A 7,952-nucleotide genomic window follows, 5' to 3' on the forward strand; every position below is an offset into this window, starting at 1 on the left:
CTCAGCCTGCTGGGCCAATGAAAAGAGACCAGGATATGCAAACCAATCCCTGACTGTGCTATGAGCATCAGAGTAGCTACTTGACCCCTTAAGCCTGGAACTCTCAGCCTTGCTGTGACAGTGGGTTGTGAAGCGTGGTGCCTGGTGCTTTCCTAACTGGCTTTTGCAAGCTCTTTCCTCAATCTGGGCCTCAGTCTCACCCCCCCCCCACTATAAAGGTTGGACCTTATATATTATTCCAAGAATAACTAATATGACCAAATGTCACTGCTTGGAATCTCAGCTAGGACAAGGAGCGATTTGGAGACGATGAGAAAGATTAAAACGGCCTCTGTGTTGCCTGCTGCACCCACCCCAGAGCCATGAGCAGATCAGTGCTCAGTATCAGTAACTCAGCCAGAGACTGATGACCTAGGCTCAACCATGGGTGACCTTGAGCAACGTACATCATGTCTCAGAGCGTCCGAGTCCTCATGTGTTAAAACCAGGATAATAATGGTGCTTTCCTCAGAGGGCTGTTCTCAGAACAAACCGGAACAGAGGCATAATGGTAACACACATTACTAAAATCAGCCAGGGAATCAAAAATGAGGGAAGCGGAGCCAGCCAAGTCCCTGCTGTCGGCGGCATCATCAGCATGACAGTCGGGTTTCAGTCCTCGGCCCCGCCCCTTTATATCAGCTGCCTGGATCGCCCAGCAGAAGAAAAGACTATCGTCAACGGCAGAGGCGGGAGATGTGACAGTTGCCCCTGACCTAGAAGAACTCTGCTATGCAGCAAGCAGCTTGTGTGAGGACGGCGTCGCTGCTCAGCCTTGAAGGGTGAATGCAGGCTCGCTTACTCTATCTAGGCAGCCAGCGGGAGCAGCTTGAGCAAGCACGTGGTTCTGAGTTGTGCCGCCGCTTCTGGCTTCTGGCTGCAAGAGACAGCCAATTCCGACCACAGGTGGCTCAGCAGAAGTCTGCTCTTGAGTGTTTTCAGGGTCGGTTTAGCTGAGCAGCCCAACAATGGCATCGATATCCTTACATTGTTCTACTTTGCTGTTTCCTGGGATAAGTTGTATGTGCCACTAGAGTTACATATTGAAACACCAAACCCTGGTGCTTCAATATGTAGCTGTATTATAGCATATATACAATATATATAAATATATTTTTATATATTATATATATTTTATAAATATAAAATATATATAATATAATATACATATATTTTAAAGATAGGGTTTCATATAGCCCAGGCTGGCCTCGAACTATGAAAATAAAGGTGACCTTGTGGTTCTGATCCTCCTGCTTACTTCTGTCTCCCTAGTGCAGGGATTATACTTTATGCAGGGCTGGGGATGGAACCCAGGGCCTTACACATGCTAGACAAGCACACTACCAACTGAGCCACAGCCTCGGACCTCAGATACATATCTGAAAGCAATAGTTAAGCTGGGCTGGAATGCAGTTCAGTGTTAGAGCATTTGCCTTGCTTGCAAGGGGCCCTGGGTTCTATGCAAAGCACTGTAAAAACAAACAAACATTGGTTTTTGTTTGTTTATTTGTTTTTTGAGACAGTTTTTTTTTTTTCTGTTGTAGCTCTGGCTGCCCCAGAAGTTGCTCTGTAGACCAGGGTAGCCTTGAACTCAGAGATCCATCTGCCTCTGCTTCCAAGTTCGGGATTAAAGGTGTGCACCACTATGCCCAGCCTATAATTTTTTTTTAATTAGAAGAAACAATTAAGTTGAAACCCCACTGTTATAAAGGCCTGTATAAGAAAAGGAAGAGATTTGGCACTTATAAAAGATACTAGGCCATTTGTACACAGAAAAGATTCAACCTGAGGATGCGGTGGGGCATTGGATCCGTAAGTCAAAGGGGCCTCAGGAGAAATCAGCGCACGACACCTTCATCTTGGACTTCTGCCCCAGAACTGTGAGGAAATGGTTTCCTGTCATGTTCTTCTGTCTGTGGACCATGTCACGAGCGCCCTAGCAAACACTGTAGCTGGCAAGACAACTGTGGAACAACATCGCTGTGAAGCCCATCAGTCAGGTGACACCAAGGGGTCCCCTTCTTGTGTCCTTTATTCTGGAGAGATAGCTCAGCCATCAAGAGCACTGTTTGGACCCAGATTCACTTCCCAGCACCCGCGTGTGAGACCCATAACCACCTGAAACTCCAGCTCCAAGAGATCTGAGGATGCCTTCTTCTGGCCTTTAGGCACCAGGCACACATGGGGTGCACAGACATACATGCAGGGAAATTCTCACACTCATAAAAACAAAAATTAAAAACAAAACCCTTCCCTTAGGAGCCCAGTGGTTCAGACACACCAGCCAGCATCCATTTGGCTATAACCGAGAGCCACATAGCAGTGACCTCAACGTGATAATTTATCTCTTATCGTAAGAGTCAAGGCACACAGTCTAGACAGGAGCAGTGCACATCCTGCCTTGCTGCCATTGCTACGTACTGTGGTTCCGCTCTCCATTGCGAGATGTCTCTCCACCTAACTCAGCCAGTACCCTAAGCTGAGCGCAGACTGCCACCCTCTCCTTTAAAGAGATGCCCTAAAGCAGTGCTAAGTTCTACTGCTCACATCTTAGGGGCCAGAACTTGGTTCTGTTGGAAATGACATTTGATGGCTCATTCTTAAAGATACCTCCAGCCAGCTTAGGTCCAACCACAAATGAACAGAAGCCGCTGGATTCCTAACTACTGTAAGCACACTTCTGGATTTGTCTGTGAACTCCACTCCATCGGCAGAGCAGCTGAGGGGAAAACTGATGGCACCATTCAGTGACTGGGCGCTCAGGTGAAGCAGACAGCACCAAAGAGGAGGAAACCGGCTCTTTGTCCCTCTCTGCCTCTTGTCTGTTAAGAGGCGAGCTACTGTACTCTACCATAGACTTCCTGCCACGGTGTGTTGCGTCAGCACACATTGGCTCTGACACAAATGGAGTGGGCCAAAATAAACCCTCCCTCCTTTTAGACTGTATCTTTGGGGCGTTTCGTTTGTTCATTTGTCACAGCGCTGGTTACCACTAATGCATGCTCAGATGGCACCTAGGGGCCAGCTTCCAAAAAGTCAGCATCAGCTAAAAAGGTTGATTTTTATTCTGAAGGCACCGGGGAGCCACTAGAGGTTCTACACCAAGAAGAGGCGGCAGCAGGCATACGGGAGAATGCAAACTAGTGGTCCTCAGAGTGGAGCCTTCAGACTCCCTCACACTAGAGCCTCCCAGACACCTTTTCATTGGGCAGGCAGGAGCTCCTGTAGCCCATGCTGCCTTGAATGTCTGGTTCTTCTGTTTCCACTCCCACGCACTGGGATTCCACGGTGTGCCGCCGTACCTGGCTGGGAACTTTTGAAATACAGAAGCCTGTATTTGAAATGAACCCCTCTATCCGCTTCTCAACCGTTTGGCTAAGATCAAGGGGGGGGGGGGCGTGAGCACCTGCTAAAACTGGTTCTCAGACTCTCTGGGGTTTGGGAAGCATTCTGCTAGAGTCAAGCCCTGGCCTGGGTGCAGATCTGTAAGAGCATGTCCCGCAAGCGCCTTGTACCCAATTCCCCAGCACATGGGGAGTGGAAACCCTTACAGGAAGGCATCTCTTAAACCAAGGTCCCCAAGGTCCCCAAGATTAGCTCTCAAGGATGGGCCACTGGACATAAAATTTTTCCTTAGCACACACATCATGAACACTTGGTGAATGTTTTAGTCCACCTGGGAACTTCAGGCTGAGTCTTGCTTTGGTTAAGATTTCATTTCTATGACTTCGGAAAAGTGCATTCCCGTCTCTCATCTTTTGTCCTTTTTCTGTACCATGTGCTTGGAGATAATCCCTATGAAAGGTTCAGGCTGGGATTCTAGATGATTGATTGATGGATGTGCTATCCAATCAACAGGGAGGTCTGGATAATGGCCTGCCCTTTCCCACTCAAGTGCCTTTATGGGATCCACTGGGACTATGGTGGAAGGCAGCTCTTCTTCTTCACCCCTTTTCCCTGGTCCAGAATAGCCAAACAGGAGACAAGCAGAATGTACTGAAATGACTTTTAATATCTCATGTTGCAGCAAAATTAAAAATATACAAAAAGTCTGTGGTGTACAAAAGTCTCAGTACAGAAGCCCCAGCGCAGCCCCTCCCCTGCCCAGGGAAAGCTCGGAAGGGCGAGAGGGGCTGTGGTGGAGCTGGGAATGGCACAGATGTAGTCAATACCAGGAACTGGGCCTACGAATAGGCTAAGAAGCGGGAAGAAGTTTGGGCTAACCACAGAGGGGACCAAGAAAAGGGGGCGTAGAATCACCTGGAGTTGTGCTGACAGGGAAATTGGGCCCTTAGGCATGGCTAGTGGTTCCTGTGGACATGTGGGGGTATCAGGTGAAGGTATTCTGGTGGGATTCCCCCCTCCTAAGGGACCTTGGCTCTGGTCCTAGATAACCACCAGCTTGCTGTGTGAGCTTGGGCTGGTTGCCTCCCATCTCTGGACCTGCTCCTTCTGTAAACTAGGAAGCAACTGGGTAACTGAATCACCAAGACCCAGCTTGGGGGCCCCAGGACCACCCCAAGGGCCTGCAGAGGCAGCGTCTGGCATCCAGGAGTACGCTTGATGATTCTGCATCAAGACAGCCAACACAGAATGCGGAAGTCCTGGAAGCTGGCATGAGTCTGCATTAGGATGCATCTGCCACTCACCCTCACCTTGTTAATATAAGGTAGCGAAATTAATGCTTTATTAAGGTGGCTTTTGGGAGGGGGGCACGGGAAAGAAAAACAACACAACTTCTCAGGCCACACACTCCTTGGGGGATCCTGAGGGCTCTGGGGGATGCTCAGACCCCTTCAAATGTTTGGAAACCAGATGGGAGTGGGGTGGGGGCGGGAGGCAGGGCAGAGAGAGGACTATCCTCCTCCCGCCTGTGGCTATCCTCAATCCCTCGCTGTTTCAAGAGCCCCCTCCACTATAAGATTATTGCAGGTATCCTGAGCTCCGACCATCCAGCCTGGCCTGGGGACTCCTAGAGAGTTGTGCATAGAATAAAGGCCAGAGACACTGAGCAGAGGGTGGCCTCGGTGTGAGGTTACAGTGGAAGGCTGTTGAACGTGGGAACATGTCTGTGCCCTGGGGGTCCTGCCTCCAGCAATCATACCTGTTAGAGGGGACTTTCTTGGCCCCGCGTCCTGCAGTGTCTTGATTCGGTTATTTATTTCTCTCCTTGCATCTACTGGTAGCAACCAGGAACTCAGTGTCCCAACCAGAATGGCACAGATGTCCAGCCTGCTTCCCTAAGCCCGGGGCTCAGAGGTGTCCCTGACTAGAAGGGGGACCCAGGCCATGCTTCCTGTGAGAAGTGGCACTCACCCCATCCTTTCATTGTTGCACCACAAAGCACTTGCCTAGAGGTTTCAGCTCCCCTCCTGCAGCCTCACCCTGGCCCATCCGGGAAGGATGCAGATGCCCAGACTCTACTTGGAGAGAGTCCCTCTGAATCTGGAGCTCCCAAACTGGAAAAGACTGGATCCTAAGCAGCTGAACCCTTATCAGATGCTGGGAGCAGCCAGGGACCTGGAATCCTCCAGACAACCAGAGTGACATTTAAGGTTAGACCCAGCCAAGTCCCAGAGGCTCCTAACATTCCTGGAGGGACAGATGCATTAGAAGGCCCCCAAACTGGTGGCCAGTAGCTTTCTTTCTAAAGCCTAAACCTCGCTGCCCAGTTGTCACAGGACACCCTCCTTCTGCCCATCCCCAGTTCTGCTTTCTCAAACCTCCACTCACCCCACTTCCCTTTCTGGCAGTATCTGAGTTTGTGCTCATGTACCCTGCTCCCCAGAGCCTTCCTCCAACTGTCAGGCCTTTGTAGACCCCCAGACCCAGGCAGGCAGAAGGGAAGGGTCTGCAGAGCCTTAGTCTTCAGGGAGTGTTTGGGATGACTATCCCAAGCCCCCCCCCAGGGTCTCATCCAGAAGTCTCCTCATTCTCAGCCTTGCCCCCCTGGGTTTCCGCTTCTCCAGCCCTCGGGGCTGACACACTTCAGGGGGACACAGGTGCAGGAGGGATCTGGCTGAGAGTAAGGCAGATTTGAGGGGGATGAGAGGAAGGGATCAAGCCCACATCCTTAGACAGTCCCTTCAGGGAAGGGTGGAGGCCCCGTGCTGTCAGCTGGGGTGACCATTACAAGGCACATGGTACATTGGTGAGTGGAGGTACGGTAAGGGGTACGTGGTGCCTGGGGAGACTTGAGGAGCACAGCCAGGAGCTGGAATTGGTTTGAGGGTGGAAGCCCACAGAATGGGAGGGAAGGGAAAGTTTCAGGGTTAGATGTTAGGCTGGGCTCTGCCTAGTATTTCTGTTCAGAGGATGTCTTACTATCTGCTGCTCCTGAAGAAGTTAAGACAGAGCTAACTTTTATTGATACCCAAGAAAACTCTATGGTTCCATCTAGTTGCTGTATGGTCTTGGGCAAATGTGTGGCCCTCTCTGTTTCTTCTATATAATGTATATGAAGGACAGGTGACGTTGGGGACCTACTGGATCCCTTCCTTTAAGGTTGTGGTTCTAAAGTCATCCTCTCTCACTGAAAGAACCTTATAGGGGTCAAGGGAAGGACTAAGAACCCAGGTTCGGTTCATGGTCTGAGAACAGGAACGGAGGATCCCAGGGGTCCAGTTGTAGCAGGGGAAAGAGACCAGCTGAGGTAGATTGTGTCACAGAAAGGAACCAAAAAACAGCTCCGAGAAGATGGGGCCCTTCCCCCACTCTGATTTTTCTGCCTTAGTGAAGCAAAAACACCGGCCAATAATGAGAGGCCTCAGGCCAGGAAGGATGGGGCCCTGAGCTCTGGGGTTGAGGGTAATACTTTAGGGAGAGGAACTCTTTCCAGGTAGTGAGAGGGGTGAGGGCACTCTGACCATGACCTTCCCTGGTGCTCAGATCTTGTAGGCAGGGTCCTGGGAAAAGCTCCGTGAGATTAGGATGAAAAAACATGGTCATGGCTTCCTAGCAGCCTCAAGCCATGCCTGCCTCTGCTCATCCTGCTCCCCTGCCTGCCTGGCCTCCTGTGGCAGCCAGCCAAAGGAACTAGAACCTTTCCTTGTAGGCTGCTAAAGAGTGGAGCATCCTCAGGGACAATTTGGAGGTTGGGTGTGTATGTGTAAAATAACTTGTCAAGGGTAGCCCGGATGTCACCTTACTGATGTGTGAGATGGGTGTATAGCTCCTGTAGGGGTCACACAGGGAAAGAGTGTCAGATGAACAATGGAGTGACAATTGCTGGCATCATGAGCTCTGTGGAAACAGGTTGCTTGGGCTTAGGACCCATCCTCAATGCTTTGTCTTACAGATTGTGTATAGCTGGACATGAAATTAGTCTCCAAAGCTAGCCCTGTGTAGAGGGAAAAGAGAATGGATAGCTCCCTCAGAGCAGGAATCCCTAGGTCAGCATGGAACTACCTGTCACTCTGGAGGCCTCTTGCGGGGAGGGGTCGGGGAGGCAGAAAAAGGAAAAAGCATTCTACACTGGCAGAACAGATGCAGCCACCCATGGTGCCAGGCACAGTGGCTCATGTCCTGGGTATGATGTGTGCTTGTGTGTACAACCATGCAGCGTGCCCTCTCAGCCTCCCCCCGAGTGTGGCCCACTCCCTTCACTTCATCCTCAGCAAGTCAGTCATTGCCACATCAACACTGATGGGACCTTGTGAGAGTAGCTGCCGTTCTGGCCTCAACATGTCTTATCTGCATAGATCTCCACATTTCTAGCCCCATCTACCCTGGTCCCCAAAGTCCTTGGCTGCCTGTCCCCTTCCAGTGAGCTCCCCTGACTCAGCATAGGGAAGTGACAAGGGACTCTAAGCCCTGCCTAGAGCTCCATCTTCTATTTCACAGAGCTACCTACCTCCCCAGTCCCATAATCCTGTGTGCCAGTCAAGACTGGCTGTCCCAGGCCAGAGGCACAT

This window comes from Acomys russatus, chromosome 4 (assembly GCF_903995435.1).
Source record: "Acomys russatus chromosome 4, mAcoRus1.1, whole genome shotgun sequence".
Lineage (NCBI taxonomy): Eukaryota > Metazoa > Chordata > Mammalia > Rodentia > Muridae > Acomys > Acomys russatus.